Source organism: Macaca mulatta, chromosome 1 (assembly GCF_049350105.2).
Source record: "Macaca mulatta isolate MMU2019108-1 chromosome 1, T2T-MMU8v2.0, whole genome shotgun sequence".
In the NCBI taxonomy this organism is placed as follows: Eukaryota; Metazoa; Chordata; class Mammalia; order Primates; family Cercopithecidae; genus Macaca; species Macaca mulatta.
In genome coordinates, this window is record NC_133406.1 from 219916681 (window position 1) to 219938624 (window position 21944).

Sequence of the window (21944 nt, forward strand, 5' to 3'; positions counted from 1 at the left end):
TTTAAGAATAATGAAGAAATTGTGCAGTTTGACTCTTCAATTTAAAGTGCTTGTGATAGTTCCTGCAAAAATGTATATGTGATTCAGAGAGTGTTGTGGGGGAAGTGAGCAGACAGAACTCTGAGGGAAAGCTCAGCAGAGAGGTTAAGTACCATAGTAGACATAATACTGTCTTGAGTTTAGTCAGATAAATGGATATATATGTCTGTTCAGATTTATTGTAGTGGACGGGAGCATGCTGATTGCTGGGAGAGAAATGAGAGGACAAGCTTAATTCAGGACTGTTTTTATAAGGGATCAAATGAAAAAAATTACTTAAAAGTCACAAACTATGAAGTGTAGTATACAAAAGCTAGCTATCTTTATAGAACTAAGAACTGTGAATTTCAGTGACTCAGCAATCAATGAAAAGCCAGCAACACACACAATCAACTTGTAGATGATGGTCATTTTAAATTTTCTCAATGAATAGTAACGAGAGGTTAACTTAGTTATATTTAAAGCAAATAGAATCAATTAAGTATAAAGAATGAATATTATAAATTGATATTTAGAATGACTATTAGAAAATAAAAATGTTGGGCTGGATGAGGTGGCTCATGCTTGTAATCCCAGCACTTTGGGAGGCTGAGGTGGGCAGTTCGCTTGAGCTCAGGAGTTTGAGACCAGCCTGGGCAACACAGGGAAACCCCAACTCTACAAAAAGTAGCCGGGTATGGCGGCGTGGGCCTCTAGTCTCATCTGATTGGGAGGCTAAAGTGGGAGCCTCACCTGAGCCCAGGAGGTCAAGGCTGCAGTGAGCCATGCTTGTGCTACTTGCACTCCAGCCTTGGCGGCAGAGTGAGACCCTGTCTCCAAAAAAAAAAAAAAGTGTTACTTACTAAACCAATAAACTTTTTTCCTTAGTGCATGCATTTATTTACTGTTTCTTTTTTTTTTTTTTTCTCTGATGTCTAGTCATGCTTATAATTAGGTAACACGAAGGGCTAAGTCTGATTTCCAAATTTTTCATCAGTTGATGGACCCTTTTCTCTGTGAAGAATAATGAACTCTCAAACTATCTGAATTCTGTCTCCCGTGTGTGTGTGTGTGTGTGTGTGTGTGTGTGTGTGTGTGTGTGTTCTCTGAAGTATTTTGTTTCGTAGAAAACCCCTAAGTAGGTGACATATCAAAGAAACCATGTTGCCAACATTTTATTATACTTTTCATGTAAAACATATTTCCATTTCTCTTCACTGCCAGTGTTACTCCAGTTTCAAGTACTATACTATATTATTCAAAATTTTGTTTATTATCCACATCTTATTACTCTTGATCATCCTGAAAATTGCCCGTCTTCTTTTATAGTTCAGTTTCAAATTTTCACATGCCTGTTTAGTGCAGCTGTCAAAGTCTTATAGTAAGAAATAAATTAAACTATTTCAAATGGAGAGGATTTTTAATATGTGAATACTGGTTGAATGATTAATAAGGGGCATGCTGAGGCTGGGCATTGTGGCTCACACCTGTAATCCTAGCACTTTGGGAGCCTGAGGTGGAAGCATAGCTTGAGCCCAGGAGTTCGAGATGAGCCTGGGCAACATAGTGAGACTTGGTCTCTACAAAAAATAAAAATAAAAAGGATGCAGAGGTAATCTAGAGATTAATAACTGCAGAAAGCAGCTGACATCCCTGAGAGAAAGTCAGGAAAGGGGAAATACAATGTAAATGTGATAAGACATCTGGACTGTGAAACATATTCATAACTGTTAAAACTTAGTCGAATTAAATTTAAAGGAGTTTAATTGAGCAGTGAACGATTGGTGCAGGCAGCCCCCAGAATCACAGCAAATTCAGAGAGACTCCAGGGGTACCTTTTGGTCAGAACAAATTTATAGACCAAAAAAAGGGGAAAGTGTTGTAAAAAAAATATCAGAAGTGAGGTACAGAAACAGCTGAATTGGTTATGGGGTTACGTTTGCCTTGTTTGAACACTCAGCAGTCTATGATTGGTTGAAATATGGCTGCTGGGATTGGCCAAGACTTATCTGTTGTTACAGCTGCATACTCTTAAGTTAGGTTTTCAGCCTTATCTGCCTTTTAAGCTGAGTTAGGGTTCATCCACCGGGACTCAGATGTAGAAATACGGAGTCCTTCTCAGGCCATATTTAGTTCGCTTTAACATAACTGTAATAATAACACAGTTAAATTATCTCAATTCAGTGGTAACTCAAATTGGTCAAAAACCGAAATCTAGGAATATGCATTTAAACTTGACACAGAAAGATTAAAAACATTCCTCAAGACTGCCTTCCCACACCTTCAGATACCAGCCATACATCCGGACCTCTGGAACTTTCGACTGACTGGCTTCAAGTTGGGGATCTCGTGATCCCCTCTTTGGGTTTGATAAATTTGCTGGAGCAGCTCACAGATCTCAAGAAAACATGTTTTCTTGTTTATTATAAAGGATAACACAAAGGATACAGTTGAAGAGATGCCTAGGGTGAGGTATGGGGGAAGGGGCACAGAGCTTCTCTGCCCTTCCTTGGTGCACCACCCTCCAGCAACTTCCGTGTGTTCAGCTACCTAGAAGCTCACTTAACCGTGTCCTAGGTTTTTTGGAGACCTCATTATATGCATAATTGGTTAAACTATTGACCATTGGTGATCAGCTTGACCTTTAGCCCGTCTCCTTCCCCTGAGGTTGGGGGTTGGATTGAAAGTCCTAACCCTCTAATCATGCCCTTGTAATGATCAACTCTAGCTATCAGTCAACAGTAGCATACAAAAAGACAGACTTTGGAGATTCTAAGGTTTTTAGAAGTTGTATGACAGGAATCAGGATGAAGACCAAATATGTATTTCCTAATATCACCGTGGTGGTATCAGAAACTTTACGTGCTGAGAGGCGAGGAGAGAGAGTGTATTTGTAAAATATTTGCATGTCGCTAACGATTATTGATATAGAACGTCTTTTAAAGTGCTTACTGGCCATTTGTCTATTTTTGGAGAAATGTCTATTGAAAGCCCTTTGCCCCTTTTTAAATTGGGTTGCTTGTTTTGTTGTTGAGTTGTAGGAGTTCTTTATATGTTCTGGATATCAATTCCTTATCAGATGTGCGATTTACATATATTTTATCCTATCCTGTCAGGTGCCTTTTCACTTTGTTGATAGTGTTCTTTACAGAAAGTTTTTAATTTTTGGTTATTTTTTGAGACAGGTCTCATTCTGTACACCAGTCTGGAGTTCAGGGGCATGGACACAACTCACTGTAGCTTCCGTCTCTGGGATACAAGGGATCCCCCAACTTATCCTCCCAAGTATCTGGGACGACAGGCATGTGCCACCATGCCTCGCTCACAACTTTTTTTTTTTTTTTTTTTTTTTTGAGGCGGAGTCTTCACTCTGTCGCCCAGGCTGGAGTGCAGTGGCACCATCTCGGCTCACTGCAAGCTCCGCCTCCCGGGTTCGCGCCATTCTCCTGCCTCAGCCTCCGGAGTAGCTGGGACTACAGGCGCCCGCCACCGCGCCCGGCTAATTTTTTGTATTTTAGTAGAGACGGGGTTTCACCGTGTTAGCCAGGATGGTCTCGATCTACTGACCTCGTGATCCGCCCGCCTCGGCCTCCCAAAGTGCAGGGATTACAGGCGTGAGCCACCGCGCCCGGCCATAACTTTTTAATTTTGATGAAGTCTAGTTTATCTTTTGTTGTCTGTGCTTTTGGTGTCATAGCTAAGAAAACATTGCCAAATTTGATGTTCTGAAAGTTTCCCCCTATGTTCCTTTGTTGGAATTATATACTTTTAGCTCTTACATTTAGATCTGTGATTCATTTTAAAGATTTTATTTTTCTGTGTTCTCTCAGAATGGAACTATGATTCAATTGATCTAATTTTTATGTATGGTTTAAGATAAAGGCCTGGCTTCATTTTTTTGGCATGTGGCTATCCAGTTTTTCTAGCACCATTAGTTGAAAAGACTATCCTTTACCCATTTAATAGTCTTGGCACCTTTGTCAAAAATCATTTGACCATATATGTGAAGGTTTATTTCCGGGCTCTTTTCTTTTCATCGCTCTATATGTCTGTCTGTATGCCAGTACCATACTGACTTGATTGTTGTAGCTTTGTAGTAAGTTTTAAAATCCAGGTGTGAGACCTCTAGGTTTGTCCTCCTTTTTTGAGATTGTTTTGGCTGTTTGGGGACCGTTAAGATTCCATATGAATTTTAGAATGGGCTTTTCTATTTTCCTAAAATTTGTTTTTGGGATTTTTATAGGATTCTGTGTATTCTTTTTAAAAAATGTGTGTATCATAATGGACACAACATTCTTTTTCTAAGTAGGTGAAGAAAGCATCATTTCTTGAGAGTGGAATTAAGATATAGTATTCACCCTAATAAAGAACTTAAACATAACTTTTATAGATACTCCCAAGAACTGGGAATGTTCTAGTTAATGATTCATTTCATAGGTACTTAAAAATCTAATTTGCAGTCCTAGATTTAAGAGAAACAGAGAGAGAGAGAGAAGAAGAAAAGAAAGAAATTAGTGGAGTAGGAGGTGGTCTGAATTAGGGTTATATCAGGACCTAGAGTGAAGATTGTGTCTAGTGATCTAGTGTGACAAATGAATGAGAACTCTGGCTAGGGATGTTTTAGCTGAGATTTAGAAGAAGAAACTGACAGGAAACCAGAGACTATGTAAAGGTGGGGAAATGAGGGGAAGAAATTAGTAGAGATAATCGTGGTGGCTATCAGTAGTAGGTCCAGAGAGGGTCCTAAATAGCAGCCATTGAAGTGGGAAGTGGAGAGCCAGCATTGCAGACATTATAGAATACCTTTGTTGGGCATTCATTGAACCAACAGCATCTCTCTCTCAGTACACTGGTGCATTTAGCCCACAGTGTTGGGGGAACTGGTCCTGGGATTGGAGAGAAAACTGGGTTGTCATGCTGTATAGGTAAAAGCTAAGCTCTGAATAGTATAGTTGCTTTTGAGAGAACACAGGCAGCCTGTGATCAAGCCATCCTGTTATGTGAGTCCACTATTGTCTTGTGAAGGGCAGAAAGCCATAGCATTTCAATGTTGAACTAATTATAAAGAGTGCAGAAATGGTGATGATTTCATCACAGTGTTTCCCTGCTCCATGTAATACCACTGCTCAGAAATGAGAAAGGGTTGGATCAGTGCTTTTCATTTCTGCCTTCCCACTTAGAATCACCTGATGCCTGGGTCCCCTTCTCCAGAGATTCTCATTTAATTGCTTGGGATGAGCCTAGGTAATGCTAATGTGCACCCAGCATTGAGATAAAGCTGTGGAACAGTGCCTTTTCCTCCCTCTAATCCCACAGCCGATTAGGAACAGTGCCTTTTGATACATATTGCCCAAATTATACTTTATAGGCTTTGTTTACTGGGGATGGTTTTCACTGAAAGGAGCAAGATGCCCTCATTTTCAGACCTTATACAAGCAAAGTGAATTGGGCTGGTCTTAATTTAGGGAAAATAGCTCTGGTGATTGAGAAGCCACTTCTGTTTAGTAGCTAAAACAGCCTGTTACAGCTTTTTACAGATAATATCCTTTACATTGTGGTCTGTACTCAGAAAGTTTTTACAGTATTGATTTTATATACCAATTTATTTTGGTGATAGAACCAAATTATACCCTGACAGGTACTATGTAATTGACTCTTCTGATTCACCCAGAATAAGAGTGGGTGCTTTTTGCTTCCATACAATCAGATACTCCTAGATTTATAGTATAGTGTTTTCAAACTTTTAAAAGCAGCAAAACTCTTTTCCACCATATGACTAGCAGTGCCTGATCCATAGTAAGCCCCTAAATAATTGATGAATGAAAACTAGCTCTAAATGAAATTTTCCAGAAGTGTCACTTTTTGGCTGTTTGCAGTGTGGATGCTTTATTTGGCTAAAAAAAAATTTTTTTTTTCTTTTTCCAACCGGTGCTGTTAATTTTGTACAATTCAGTAAAAGTTTACCAGTACATGCTTAACTTTAAAAGAGCCAAATATTGTGTTTTACACCCTTAGAGACCTTATTCTGTGAGGCTCTGGGAATCTTATTATTCCAACTGTTCTGTCATTGTGAATCAAATAATTAAGACTGAGTTCCTAAGCTGGAAAAGTCTTTTGTCAGGATGCCATGACAGATTTAGGTCTTTTAAACCAGTTCAGTACTATACTGAATAGAGAATTGCTTACTTTTTCTGAGTAGGTGATCTCATTGTTTAGTATGAATATTTCCAGAATATAACTCATAAATAAGCTTTTATTTTATTTTTTTTTTAGAGGTGGAGTCTTATTGTGTCTCCAGACTGGAGTGCAGTGACACAGTCTTGACTCACTGTAACCTTCACCTCCTGGGCTCAAGTCATCCTCCCACCTCAGCCTCTCAAGTAGCTGAGACTATAGGTGCATGCCACCGCACCTGGCTACTTTTTGTATTTTTTTGTAGAGAAGGGGTTTTGCCATATTGCCCAGGCTGGCCTTGAACTCCTGAGCTCAAGTGATCCACCTGCACAGGCTCCCAAAGTGTTGGGATTACAGGTGTGAGCCACTGCACCCAGCCCACAAATAAGCATTTATATAGAGACATGGTATGGTGGCTAGGTACAAAGAAATACCATCTCTGTGTAACTGATTTTAAATATTAAGGTGTTTAAAGAACGGTAATGAGAGACTATGATTCATCCTCTTTTTTTTTTGTACTAACATTATAAAGGTATCTTTGGGGTGTCAGTTTTCTGGCCAGAAACCTCTGTGGCCAGTGGCGCTTTTGCCTGAGTTCTTGTCCTACATCCAGGAAGAATGAGGTATGCAGACAAGTGGAGGGTGTGCAAGACGAAGAAGAGCTTTTCTGAGTGTTAGAACAGCTCAGAGGAGACCTGCAGTGGGCAGTTCCTCTCTGTAGGCAGGTTGTCCTGTTGAGTGTTCAGCTCTCGGCAGAGAGGAGGCCCTAGAGTGGGTGGCTCCTCTCTTCAGGCAGATTGTCCCATTATCTCTGCAGTTCTCAGCAGAGAGGAGGCCTGCAGTGGGTGGCTCCTCTCTGCCTCTGGTCGTCCTGATGTCTGTTGCTCTCAGCCAGAGAGGAGGCACTGGAGCAGGTGGCTTCTCTCTGTAGGCAGGTCATTCCAGTGTCTGCAGCTCTCAGCAGAGAGGAGGCCCTAGAGAGGGTAGCTCCTCTCTGCAGCTGGTCGTCTTGATGTCTCTACTTCCTCTGCCTTGCTCAGGTTGAGCCTGGAGCTTTTATGGGCCTTAGTGGGGAGGTAGTACATGTCAGTTGGTCCATGGGCAGCCCAGAAAAGGCACTACAAGTCCCCACTCTGGTCCATGGGATGAGTAGCCCACCCCTAACCTTCACAACCTCCCTGGCAAAAGGTGGGGCCTCACTGAGGACTCATCCCTTCTGGCCCAGGAGCGCATTTGCCTCCCACCACTGCCTATGGCCCCCAGGTCACTTGCGCCAAGGGATGCCCACAGGCTATCGCTGAACTGCCCCCGGCCCTATCTTGGCCACCCTCCTGCAGTCTTGGACCAAGCTGGAAGGGGCCCAGCGGGTCAGTGCTGCCCTGAGCTTGTGCATACCCGACTGGGCTGCAACAGTGTCGGGGCTTGGCCCCAATCCCACTTGGAGATAGGAGCAGATGCTGGGAGTGGGGAGAGGCCAAGCAGCAGGAGCAGACACCCCTGAGCCTGTGGTGACAGGGGCTCTCCCGGGCCCCTGAGAGCATCAAGAGACCTGGGCCCACAGCCATAACCTGAGTGACTGGAGCTGTGCCTGGGGAGCTCCTGCCCTGCCAACTCAGGAGGGGCGGGTCTCCTGCCTGTCCCTGGCTGCAGAGTGCACAGCCCTAGCTGTGCTCCTTCTCTGTGTCTTCCCATAGCAGCGGCAGGTGGCATGGTGGCCCTGGCTAGCCCTGCACAAACAAACCTGATGCTCCCGGGGTGGTTCCGCAAGTCCTGGCTGCACCTTCGGCTCCCAGGACACGGCCAAAAGTGAGGTCGAGGCTGTAGCAGCCCCCAGGCCTGGAAGTGGGTCCTACCCAGCTGTGCGAGGGTGGGGGTGGCACAGTTGACTTCCTTGGGGACATGAGCACAGAGGACCTACTGCCATCACTGCTGCTCCTGCTGCCCTGTCCTCCTCCTTGCAGCCTGGGGTGGGGCTCCAGGCTCTCACTGGGCCCAGACTGGCATCCAGGGCAGGGGTGATGTGGCTACAAGATCCCCCTGCAGCGCCAGGACTCCCCCTTGCCTGGCTCACAGCTCTGCCAGGGTGGCACCTCTGGGAGCAGATCCTGGGCCCGGGCCTGGCCATCAGGAGTGCCAGGCTCAGTAGACACCCCAACATGGGGCAGATCCTGGGGACATAACCTCAGGTGGCCCCAATCTGAGCCTCTTGCTGAAGTGCAGAAACCTGGTGCCATCCCAGGGCCACAGGCCCTATGTACCATTCACCTCAGTGTCCATACCTGAGGACCCACAACCTGCGCCTGCACCCCACCTCTACCAGTGCTATGTTAGCAGCCACTTTGGATGGCCCACCACTGCCATCACTAAGATAGTATTTCAGTTTACAGAGTATTATGTGAAATTGGTTTACTTGGCAAAATTGTCTCATACTATAGTCCTGTTTTATAGTGATAAATATTTTTAGAGTTTGGTTGATAGGATGGCGTGACAAATACAGCTGTTGAATGGGTGATGAATAATATTGAAGTGTACTTCAATTTGTGTAGAGTAATGCTCATTAAATATATTTTTGAGGTAACAGAGTAAGAATAATTGGATGGTCGTAATGAAGAGTAAAACACATACTGTGACTTAAATGAATGTTTGAGTTGCTTAAAACATTCATTAAAAATTTTCCAAAAGCCACAATTAAGTAAGAGCAATATTTGTGGTAGATAACATTTAAAATACAGCCTTTTTGATTTTCAAGTACCAATGTCCCTGGTGTTGAAAAGAGATCCCATTCAGAAATAAATAATCTCTCTACTGGAGCTCTTCTTGAAGAGGCCTCAAGTACAGCCCCACTGTTGAACTGTGATAAATTCCCAGAAAAAAATTTTCTTTTTATCTTTCAGACAGTCTCCCTCTGTCATCCAGGCTGGAGTGTGTTGTCATAATCACAGTTCTTGAATTCCTGGGCTCAAGGGATCCTCCCATCTCAGCCTCCCTCACCTCAGCCTCCCAAGTAGTTAGTACTACAGGCACATACCAGCACACCCAGCTAATTTGTAAAAATTTTTTTATAGAGGCAGGGTCTCACATGTGTTGCCCAGGCTGGTCTTGAACTCACCTTAGGCTATCCTCCCTCCTTGGCCTCCTAAAGCGCTGTGATTGCAGGCATAAGCCATCATACATGGCCTTTTTTTCTTACTGATCTAACTAAAAAGATTGATCATATAGCATTCCCCATGTTCTCTTCACCACAACCTTCAAACTATAAACTGTGGAAAAGAATTTTCAATTTGCTATAGTATAAAGGCTGCATTACAGAAAGTGAAGTATGATTTCAAAAACAGAGACATGGCTGTGAATCACAGTTCTATCACTTACTAATTGTGAGATCTTTCATAAATTGAACCTTATTCCAAGTGGAAGTCCTGCCATTTGTTCAATAGAAATAATAATGCCTGTATCATAGGATGCTAAGTAAGTGTTCCTTGCATGTCTTTTGTTGCAGTAGCATTGGCGTATTTACCTTTTTTAAATTTAATTTTTAAGTTCAAAATTCTAGAGAATGAATTCTTTATCTGCTCTGCTGTTAGGTTTTAATATCGTGTTTCTGGAACTTTTTCTTAACTCTTTCATATCAGTTTATGATACTTTAATCATCATTACTGAAAATCAGATGTTACTAATAGGGATTTATACCATGAAATATTATTTCCTAATATTATTAAAAGATTTCATTAGTTTGACTCTTACCATATTTATTATGTATGATTTATTTTTCCTGCATTGTTGTTTAAGAAATAAAAACAAAAACTTATATGTCAGGTAAAACTGATATATAGACTTGTTTAGAAATCTCAGGATAACCACTCAGAAAATCATGGCAATTACCTTGATGTCATCTTGAAACATAGTGAGGTTACTGTGTAAAGTTTTCCAGAAATCATTCAGCAGTGTTAACTGTTAAGCAAATATTAGAGCACATGAAAAGGAAAACCTCTGACTTAGTAGGCATATCTGTTACTAGTTTGAGAAGCAGTCTGTCAGTGTATTATGATGGATTTGGGGGAAAGTTCAAGTGCTGAAATAGTTCATAAGGAAAATAATTCATTACTGGTTTAATGTTCCCAGCTTTTATTTTGTGAGGTGGATTATGGCCTCTTGATCATTATTCTCTACCATATTTTCACTCCCTTTTTTTACTTCTTTTTTTTTTTTAAAGCTATTTGTTCGTAAACTCTAGAATTGTAGGCAGAAGAAATTGCATGTGACATCTGATCCGTTGGTGTTGCTTTTTGTTAGTAACTCTTCATAAATAGAATTCAAGATGAAAACATTTGAAGAACATACCTGAAATAATGGTTTGGCCTCTCTGAAAAGTCTGGTTTTGCCCAGTCTTATTGTAAATCAGTATAAGACTTATTTTTTTTTTAAAGGCTGAAACATTGTTTCCTAAATCAAACAAAACAAGAATTTTTCTTCTTCAAGGTAGGAATGAGGAAGAAGATGAAGAGAGAATGTACTATCTCTTGGCTAGATTAATTGTATTTGTTTACATTGAAGTTTGATTCACATTTATCCCAAGTCATCCATTAGAGCCATGCTGAGAATTAGATAGACTTTGATTTGTAATGTACATATTTTTAATTTATTAGATGAGCGGTGTCATGAGGAACAGTTCTGCCAAAGATTAACTAAAAATTACTATTTTCTGTTTTTCATGCCTGTCCTTTTGCTGGATTTAATGAGAATAAAAAATTATAAGAGATCAGCTTGTCTGCAGGGAAACAGCTTGTCTACTATAATTTCCTGTGTTAATGGATATAGTAGAAAAAGTTGGAAATGACTTAAAAAGATAAAGAAGTCTATATAGATTTGTTTTGGTTAATAGGATTTATGTGTTTTGATTTCTCTTTAAACCTATTTTTAAAGCTATTTTATTGAATACGTTTTCTTCCTCTCCATCTGAAGACAACAAATAGCAAGATTCTTTTAGAGGTCTATTCTTCATACAACTATTTGGATGCCTGGTATTTGTAGAGTACATACTGTGCATTAGACGTAAATGGATTTATTTGGGAAAGGCCACCACACAAAGTTATTATTTTCCTTATGAACTACCACTTGTATATTTAAGCCATTTGTTTTTTGAGAAGAATATCTAAAGTTTATGTGACTATGTATTCTAAATTTCAGAAGAATTAGGAGCTTAGTCCTAGAATCAAGAAATTCTCCTTCTGCTATTTATTAGTTATCTGGATATACTTTTTATTTTATAGGTTGCTTGTAGAGTATCTCTCTGCTAACATCCTGTTACTGGACTTTTTGGCAAGTCCCTTTTGTTGTCATATTTTTTCCTTACACCCTTTCTTTGAACTCTTCCTTCATATCCTTACTCTGTGGAAATTTATACTACTTTCCGTAGAAATCCTTCCACTTCAACATTGTTAGTGTTCTTACATTCTTTATATCTTGGAAGGCTGGCTCAGCATTCTCCTGGCCCTTCACTGCTTTCTCTAGGTTGTTTGCCTGCAACCTTTGTGCCGAAAATGCATAAACAGCGCTTTTTTTTTTTTTTTGGCCATAATTCCTCATTTTCATGGACCCATTTTCTCTTTGTTTGAGAATTTTAGTATCTGGCTCATAATTTACTTTTCTGTTTTGCTTTCTGCCATCCACAAGGATGACTTGTAACATTTGTGTTGTCCTGTCCAACCATTGCCTGTGGGCTCCTGGATCGACCCTGTTTTTGTTTGTTTGTTTGTTTTTTTGAGACAGTCTTACTCTGTTGTACAGGCTGGAATGCAGTGGTGTGATCTTGGTTCACTCCAGCCTATGCCTCCTGGGTTCAAGTGATTCTCCTGCCTCAGCCACCCAAATAGCTGGGATTACAGGCATGTGCCATCTTGCCTGGCTAATTTTTGTATTTTTAGTAGAGATGGAGTTTCATCATGTTGGCCAGGCTGGTCTTGAACTCCTGACCCCAAGTGATCCACCCACTTTGGCCTCCCAAATTGCTGGGATTACAGGCGTGAGCCACCACACCTGGCTGATCCTCTTTTCCTTCCCTTCTTTACCTCCCCATAGCAACTGTATATAGACACATATTCAGCAATCTATATGGACACAGTTTAGATCTGCACTTTGCAATGTGGTAGCTATTAGAGCCACTGTGGCTTTTGAGCACTTGAAACATAGTTTCTGCTAATTGAGATGTTCTATAAAGTGTAAAACACAAAATTAATTTCCCCAGTTTTAAGTTTTTCTAATCTGGAGACCTAGAAAATTTTAAATTACTTGTGTGGTTTGTATTGTATTTTTTATATTTTTGTTAAGAGCACAGGCCTGGACCTGGTCTTTCCTGATGTATTAGTCCGTTTTCAGGCTGCTGGTAAAGATATACTTGACACTGGGCAATTTACAAAAGAAAGAGGTTTATTGGACTTAGGCTCTGGAGGACTTAGGACTCCCACATGTCTGGGGAGGCCTCATAATCATGGCAGAAGGCAAGGGAGAGCAAGTCACATCTTACGTGGATGGCAGCAGGCAAAAAGAGAGCTTGTGTAGGGCAAGTCCCATTTCTAAAACCATCAGATCACGTGACACCCGTTCACTATCACTAGAACAGCACAGGAAAAGACCTGCCTCCATAATTCAGTCATCTCTCACTGGGTCCTTCCCATAACATGTGGGAATTATGGGAGCTAGAAGATGAGATGTGGGTGGAGACACAGCCAAACCATATCAGCTGAGAAGTGCTCTCACCTTTGAATTCTTGAAGTCTAAAATTTCTCTGACCAACCCAGTGGCTCACACCTGTAGTTCCAGCACTTTGGGAGGTTGAGGCAGATGATCACTTGAAGCGAGAAGTTTCAGGCCAGCAAAGTTTCTGGGCAGCAAAGCAAGACCCTGCCTCTACAAAAATTTTAAAAAATTAGTTGGGCATGTTGTTTTACCCCTGTAGTCTCAGCTACTTGGGAGGCTGAGGTGGGAGGATCCCCAGGAGTTCATGGCTCACTGCAGCCATGATCGTGCCACTGAGCTCCAGCCTGGCAACAAAGTGAGACCCTGTCTCAAAAATAAAAAATAAAATAAAAAATAAGTAACATTTTTCTGACCATAGTCTTTGTTCCTTTTTCCTATCCCATGCCAGTCTTATTGTACCTATTTCATAGCCTACAAGCTTTTAATTCTTTAATCCATTTCTTTTCTCAAGATGGCAGCCCCTTTCTGCCTTCACTTTCTCTTATTTATCCTTGATCCTATCACTAACTACTATAACTTTATTTTTATAAAACCACTAGTTCTCTTTGTTTAAAATAAAAATCAAATTGTTTATTTTGTAGTGATGAGGTCTTGCTATGTTGTGCAGGCTTATCTCAAACTCCTGGCCTCAAGTGGTCCTTCTGCCTTGGCCTCCCAAAGTGCTAGGATTACAGGTGTGAGCCACTGCACCTGGCCCACTAGTTTCTTCCCCTCCCCGCCACCCACTCAATTTCTCTCTCTTCCCAGTTCTTATCCCTGGATCTAACTCAGCAGATCTTTTCCTCTGTTCTGGCTCCCAGGATGGATAGCTCTGCTTTGGAAATTGAATTACCTGTGTTGGTGGAGTCTAATTAAAACTTTATGATTGGGGCCAGGCAGGGTGGCTCATGCCTGTAATCCCAGCACTTTGGGAGGCTGAGGCAGTCGGATCACATGAGGCCAGGAGTTCAAGACCAGCCTAGCCAACATGGTGAAACCTTGTCTCTACTCAAAAATACAAAACATTAGCTGGGTGTGGTTGTGTGCACCTGTAGTTTGAGCTACTCGAGAGGCAGAGGCATGAGAATCGCTTGGACCCGGGAGGCGGAGGTTGCAGTGAGCCTTGATCATGACCCTGTACTCCAGAGTGAGACTCTGTTTGGACCAGGCGCGTTGGCTCAAGCCAGTAATTCAGCACTTTGGGAAGCTGAGGCTGGAGACTCACTTGATGCATCCGGGAGTGAGAGGTTATGGTGGGCTGTGTTCATGAACTCCAGATTGGGCAACAGAGCAATACTTTATCTCAAACAAAAAATTAATGATTTATTAATACAGCTGGTCTAAACTCTACTTAGGTGTAACATAGCTACAACTTAGCTGCTTGATAATCTTTTTAGTAATCACGAATTTACTCTCAGTCATATCCTGCACTGTGCTTACTTCAGTATTAGGTTGGTCACCAACAACTAGACAGGCCATGCACTGTATAGCTTGTGAAGTTATACTTGTGAAGTTACGTATCATGAGTAGCTCTGCTTCACCTTGTTTACTTCTGTTGCTTACTCTTTGTTGAAACACCTGTGTTTTACAATTTATTATGACATGTTTAAGCTTATAAAAGTATATTATGATGTGTTTGGTTTGAAAAGATAATCATAACACAACCAACCACCACTCACCTTAAATTGATTATCAATATCTTTGAAGCCACTCTGTATTCCTCCTTTATCCCAGCCCCCTCTTTCTCCCTAGGGGTAACAATTTTCTTGAGTTTTGTGTAAATAGATATTTGTCTTATAATTTCACTGGTGTCTGCATTTTGAGGTTTACATTTTCAATTAGCCATCATGTGTGACCTTGGGCAACTTACTTTATTATCTCTGAACCTTTCTCATTTTTCCCCCAATTTAAAAAATTATGTTAAAATGCAAATAGCACAAAGTTTAAAATCTTAACCCCATTTTTAAATATACATTTTAAGTATACATTGATAATATGCAGTCATCACCATGATCCATCTTGATAACTCTTTTCTTTCATCTTGTAAAACTGAAAGTCTATATGCATTAAACGGTAACTTCCCGGGCGCGGTGGCTCAAGCCTGTAATCCCAGCACTTTGGGAGGCCGAGACGGGCGGATCACAAGGTCAGGAGATCGAGACCATCCTGGCTAACACGGTGAAACCCCGTCTCTACTAAAATACAAAAAAAATTAGCCGGGCGTGGTGGCGGGTGCCTGTAGTCCCAGCTACTTGGGAGGCTGAGGCAGGAGAATGGTGTGAACCCGGGAGGTGGAGCTTGCAGTGAGCTGAGATCCGGCCACTGCACTGCAGCCTAGGTGACAGAGCGAGACTCCATCTCAAAAAAAAAAAAAAAAAAACCATTAACTTCCCTTTGACCCCTCCCTTCGAACCCTGGCAACAGCCATTCTCCTGTCTGTCTGTGGCTTTGGCTAGTCTTTAACTACATCATATAACTGTTATCATACAATAGTTGTTTGTGACTGGCTTATTTCACTTAGCATGTTGTCCTCAAGTTCCATCCATTTTGTAGGATATGTCAGAATTTCCCTTCTTTTTAAGGCTAATGTTTCACTTTATGTATTGTACCGTGTTCTGCTTATCTATTCATTTGCTGATGAACACTTGGTTGGCTTTCATGTTTTACCTATTACGAATAATACTGATGTGAATGTGGATGTACAAACAACTCTCTTAAGACCTTGTTTTCATTTATTTAGAGTGGATACTTGGAAGTGGAATTGCAGAACTGTATGGTTATTCCTATTTTTTGTGAAAGTACCATACTGTTTTCCACAATGGCTGTACCTATTTTACATTCCTACCAACAGTGTATAAGAGTTCCACATTCTCCACATCCTTTACAACACTTATTATTATTATTATTATTTTTGAGATGGAGTCTTGCTCTGTTGCCCAAGTTGAAGTGCAGTGGTGTGGTCTCGGCTCACTGCAACCTCCACCTCCTGGGTGCAAGCTATTCTCCTGCCTCAGCCTGCCAAGTATCTGGGACTACAGGCCCATGCCACCATGCCCGGCTAATTTTTTGTATTTTTAGTAGACACAGGCTTTTACTGGGTTAGCCAGGATGGTCTCAAACTCCTGACCTCGTGATCTGCCCACCTTGGCCTACCAAAGTCTGGGATTACAGGCATGAGGCACTGCACCGGACATGGTTGCACACGCCTGTATTGCCAGCTACTTGGGAGGCTGAGGCAGGAGAATCTCTTGAACCCGGGAGGTGGAGGTTGCAATGAGCTGAGATCATGCCACTGCACTCCAGCCTGGGATACAGAGCGAGACTCCATCTCAAAAAAAAAAAAAATTTGTGTGTGTGTACACATATATATACTAGCCATCTTGGTGTGAGGAGGCGATATATCTCAATGTAGTATTGATTTGTATTTCCTTAGGATTAGCATCTTTTCATGGGCTGGTTGGCCATTTGTATATCTCTTTTTAATAGAAGTGTCTATTCATGTCCTTTGCCCATTTCTGAATCTGATTGTTTCCTTTTTTTTTTGTGATTGAGTTTTAGGAGTTCTGTATATTCAGGATATTAACTTTTTTTTTTTTTTTTGAGACAGTGTCTCCCTCTGTCACGCAGGCTGGAGTGCAGTAGTGCGATCTCAGCTCACTGCAACCTCTGCCTCCTGGGTTTAAACGATTCTCATGCCTCAGCCACCTGAGTAGCTGGGATTATCACACCCGGCTCATTTTTGTATTTTTAGTAGAGACAGGGTTTTGCCATGTTGGTCAGGCTGGTCTCGAACTCCTGGCCTCAAGTGATTTCCCCACCTTGGCCTCCCGAAGTGCTGGGATTACAGACATGGGCCACTGTGCCGAGCCCAAGATATTGACTTTTTAACAGATGTACAGTTTACAAATATTTTCTCTTCTTTTGTCGGTTGCCTCTTTACTCTCTTGGTGTAGTATCTTTTGATGCACAAGAATTTTAAATTGTTAATATGCCCAAGTTGTCTACCTTTTTTTTTTTTTTTTTTTGCTTCTGCCTTTGGTATTGTATCTAAGAAGTCATTGCCAAATCCAGTGTTTCAGAGCATTTGCTGTGTGATTTCTTCTCAGATTTTTTTACTTTTAGCTCTTACATTTTGGTCTTAATCTATTTTGACTTAATTTTTGTATTTGGTGTTAGGTGAGGGTCTAACTTCATCCTTTTGCGTATGTATATGAAATTTCTCCCAGAACCATTTGTTGAAAATGTCCTTTCCCTATTGAATGGTTTTGGTACCCTTTTCAAAAATCATTTGAAATGTGTGTGTGGGATTATTTCTGGGCCATTTTTTCCCATTTCTAATTACTTTTGGCTTATTTTTACACCAGTACTGCACTTTTCATTTTTGCAGATTTGTAATTATGAAATCTGGAATTTTGAGACTTACAGCTTTTTTCTTTTCAACTATTGTTTTGGCTATTCAGACTCCCTTGAGAATACCTATTAATATCAGGATGGGGAGAGTTTCTGTTTTTGTGGAACACACCATTGGGATTTTGATAGAGATTGCGTTGAATCTGTAAATCACTTTGGGTTGTATTGGAATATTAACAATATTAAATCTTCCAGTTCATGAACAGGGGGTAATTTTCTGTTATTGGGTTTTTAGGTTATCTCATCCACTCTCATGGCAAGGACTGTTGATTATGTTTGCTGATTCCTAGTTCATTCTGGGTTGATTCTGCTCTCTTCATGCCTAATTACTCTGTGGACTTTTGTACCTAGAGGTCTCTTTGACATTAAAACTCTCCATAATATAAATGAATTCATCACTTCTTTATTCAAAGCAGAGAAAATAACTATTGCAAAAGCCTTAAGAGAAAATAAAGTTGGTATATTTGAGAGAAATAAATAAGGCCAATATGGCTGGACAGTAATGGTATGAGAAGTGAAGTCAATGATAGCCTGGGACCCAATCATTTTGGGCTCTATAAGCATTCTTCGCCACCTAAACCTCACACCTTGGAGAAGCAACTTTCTTCCTCTTATGTTTAGGTGCTCAGAAAGTCCTGCTGTTTCCATATATGAACTAACTCCCAAATCTGCCTTTTTTTTTTTTTTTGGTCTGGATCCACTGCTGTTATCAGGCCCTTATCACTATGTACCTGGGCTGTTGGAATAGATCCCTGTCTGGTGTCTTGACACAAGTATCTTCACTAAGAGTTCATATTGTTGTAATGGCTCTCTTTATTAAACAAATTGGATGATATTGCTGCCCTGTTCAACATCTCCTAGGATTACCTTCATGGTAAAGTCCTTACTTGACCTGTCTTTTTAGTCTGGCCCTAATCTAATCCTCTGATGTCACCTCCTCTCACTCTACCTCATGCACTTCTGTTCTTTGCCATTGCTGACGTGTTTATGGTTCAGTAGACATGCCCTAAGTTTTTCAGGTCTTTGTGCTTCTGTTTAAAATATCCTTTGTTTTGCCTACACATGATCTCCTCCACTTTTTATGGCTGACTGCAAACTCACCATCTATTACTGTTGATCTGCCACCTTTGGAGGCTCCCTGGAAATCTTCTCCCAGGACGAATTAATCACATTCTGCTTTGTACTTCTTGATATATTATTCACACGCCTTATGCCACTTTCTATGTCATTTTTACAGTTATTAGGTAAATTGTAAATCCCTGTGCATAGGAATCGTGTCTTCTTTCAACTTGATTTCCATGACTTAGAATTGCTACTGCAAACAAAAAAGAAAAACTCACAAACTTGTTAGATTGCTACATCTGAAGTCAACTATGGTTTACAAGTTTCTTTCATTCTAATGTGAGTAAAAGTTTTTGTGTGCCTAAATGTTTTTCACTGAGGGTACTACTAATTAGCATCCCCAAAGGAAAGAAAACTGAAAGTGATTTTGCTTTAAAGCTTGTTATTCATAGTAAAAGAACATTTGCCATATAATTCAGGGAAGCTTTAGAGAGAAAACATAGGGGATCTGTTGGCTGTGTCAAAAAAGTACAAGCTACATGGCCAGTGATGTGATGCTGTAATACTTCCACCTATAGGTCAACTGGAGAGGCTTGTTTTTTTCCCAAATAGACCTGGCCTAATTGTGATGATGCGTGCCAACCTAATTAACCTCCTAATGTTATTTGTCTTTATTTTTGTACTGTCAGGAACTTGGTGTGTGGGTTGGGAATAATAGAACATAATAGAATGTTAGAACATAATAAAACTATGTGATGTCTAAATTGAGCTTTAACACAAACTGGTTGGTGTTATTGAGGGAAAGTTTTCAGGAAAGTATAATTTACTAGTGGGAATAGGAAAAGCCTGATGTTGTGGTGAGGTAGAAATTTCCACCGAGTTACTGGGAACAGGAAGTAAAGGGCTAATGGTGGGTGACTCAGCTATTTTCTGAACCTGTCTCATATGATTCAGTGTGCATGATGTCTGTTTATTCTTGACAGAGTAAGTACTATGGGAGTCACATTACACAGCAGACATAATGTTTATTTAACCAACTCAGTGATGACCTAAAAATAACTTGTGGGGTTTTTGTACTACATTTAGCATAATCAGATAGAAAAATCATAATGGACACCCATCATTGAGAGCTTTCCCTTATAAATAACTGAATATATAGTCAGCCAGTACTATTTCATTTCTTACATTGTTAAGGTGAAATCTTTAGTATTTAACTGAAAGGTAGCGAAAGAAGATAGCCTTTAAATTATCCATAAAATAATTATGTACCATTTTATACTCTGGACAGATAAGCGTTTTCGATGCAGCAGCACCATCGTTGAGGTATTTTTGTGCCAAAATTTTCGTATAGGAACTTTTTTGTGAGGCTGTAGCAAATGTTGTTTTGAAATGGAAATTTACTGTATTTGCTGGATTTTATGTTAATATTAAATTATAGTAGCAGTAGTTTTACTTTGATTTTCTTGATTTACTCATCTTGTACTGAAGGTTTGTGTCTACCATATACTGTAATTGAGTCTTAAATATGTCAGAGCCGGGCACGGTGGTTCATGGCTGTAATCCCAGCACTTTGGGCAGCTGAGGTAAGTGGATCACCTGAGTTCAGGAGTTCCAGACCAGCCTGCCCAACATGGTGAAACCCCATTTCTGCTAAAAATACAAAAATTAGCCAGGTGTCGTGCCACGTGCCTGTGTCCCAGCTGCTTGGAAGGCTGAGGTAGGAGAATCGCTTGAACCCAGGAGGCGGAGGTTGCAGTGGGCCGAGATTGTGCCACTGCACTCCAGCCTGGGTGACAGAGCGAGACTATATCTCCAAATAAAGAAAAAAGAAAGAGAGAATCTTAAGTATGTCAGAGTGTGGTTATTATTATGCTGTATACCTATTATACGCTTGGCTTTGAAGGAGAGAGCACTTGGAAGCCTGAGCTTACATAATAATCATAATCTGCTCATTTGTCTGAGAAATTGTGAGTTGTTATGGTTTATTCTTTTTGACATTTGAGTATTCTTGCTCTCAGAGGTGCAGGATATGTAGCATATAAACTTTAGTCAGAGATTATTTCAAAAGGGAAAGGGAAGCTAGAGTCACTAAGAAGAAATAGGCTGGGCGCAGTGGCTCATAACTATAATCCCAGCACTTTGAGAGGCTGAGGTGGGCAGATCACTTGAGGCCAGGAGTTCGAGACTAGCCTGGCCAACGTGGCAGAACACTGTGTCTACTAAAAATGCAAACATTAACTGAGGGTGGTGGTGCCCACCTATAGTCCCAGGTACTCGGGAGGCTGAAGTATGAGGATGGCTTGAACCTGAGAGGTGAAGGTTGCAGTGAACCAAGATCTCACCACTGCACTCCAGCCTGGCTGATAGAGGGAGACTGTCTCAAAAAAAAAATAAATAAATAAAAACTAAAAATAAAATAAAATAAATAAATAAATAAGAAATAAATGCCAGCATTCTGTTTACAATAATACTTAGTGTAGTGGGAATGTGTGATCAATCTAATAGTCAATAGAACTACCCAGTGGTTGATGCTATATATAAAGTAGGAAATACGTACCTTTTTTATAATTGATTTAAAAAGTTTCTGCATTAAGCTTGCACTGTTTTATTTCACTCCATGTTTCAATAAAAATCACAGGACTTGTTTTTTATTTACAATATTATACTGTTGTTTGAATATTTAATGGGATTTCTGTTTTAAAATGTTTTAGTTGGTATAGTTATTAGATATTTTGTATTAACCTAGAATGGAAAATTAAAGTACATATCTTCTGATTCACTGCATGTAAATAGGACCTGACTTGGACACCATTTGAAATGTATTTTCCAGTAATCGCGCTGGCTATACATGGTCCCATACCTGCCCTTATCTCAACAGATGAATGGTATTCTTCTTTATTTATTCATTTATTCATTTATTTATTTATTTTTGAGACAGGATCTCACTCTGTTGCCCAGGCTGGAGCGCAGTCACATGATCTTGGCTCACTGCAACCTTCTCCTCCTAGGATGAAGCAGTCCTTCCACCTCACCCTCGCCAGTAGTTTGCACCACAGGCATGCACCACCATGCCTGGGTAATTTTTAAATTTTTTTTGTAGGGATGGTGTCTCGCTGTGTTACCTAGGCTGGTCTTAACTTCTAAGCTCAAGCAATCCTCTCACCTCGGCCTCCCAAAGTGCTAGGATTACAGATGTGATCACTGTGCCTTGGCCCCACAAATTGGTCATTTCTGATGGTTGCCTGGGCCTCAAAGCCTGAGTTCAGCATAGTGTTTTGGCACACTGCAAAGAATAAATAAGAAAATGTTTTTAAGTGGACGCAACTATTCCACATGGGATGATGTTAGATTTTAAGAAGGAAAAAGTGGTTCCTCATTTCCTGTCAGATTGGCAGTTGCAATAGAAACAGAACCCTCATTGACCTGAAGAGCCAATGTTTTCCTGTAGTAGAGGAATTATTTTCTTGTTTTATTTAATTATTTGTAGTATTTCTTGATTATATTCATGGGGGCTTTTTTTTTTTTTTTTTGAGACGGAGTCTTGCTTT

At 40.6% G+C, this 21944-nt stretch overlaps 1 protein-coding gene and 1 long non-coding RNA gene across 33 annotated transcripts in view; one reads left to right on the forward strand and one right to left on the reverse strand.

Annotated features, from left to right (window-relative positions):
• Window positions 1–21944, forward strand: part of EIF4G3 (eukaryotic translation initiation factor 4 gamma 3) — a 375758-nt gene that overhangs the window by 144409 nt on the left and 209405 nt on the right. The gene's annotated exons all lie outside the window — the stretch shown is intronic.
• LOC144335694 (uncharacterized) lies at window positions 926–7530 on the reverse strand. The gene is made up of 2 exons (XR_013406761.1): window positions 3658–7530; window positions 926–3346 (listed from the first exon to the last, which is right to left on the reverse strand). It is a non-coding gene; the product is annotated as an uncharacterized LOC144335694 (long non-coding RNA).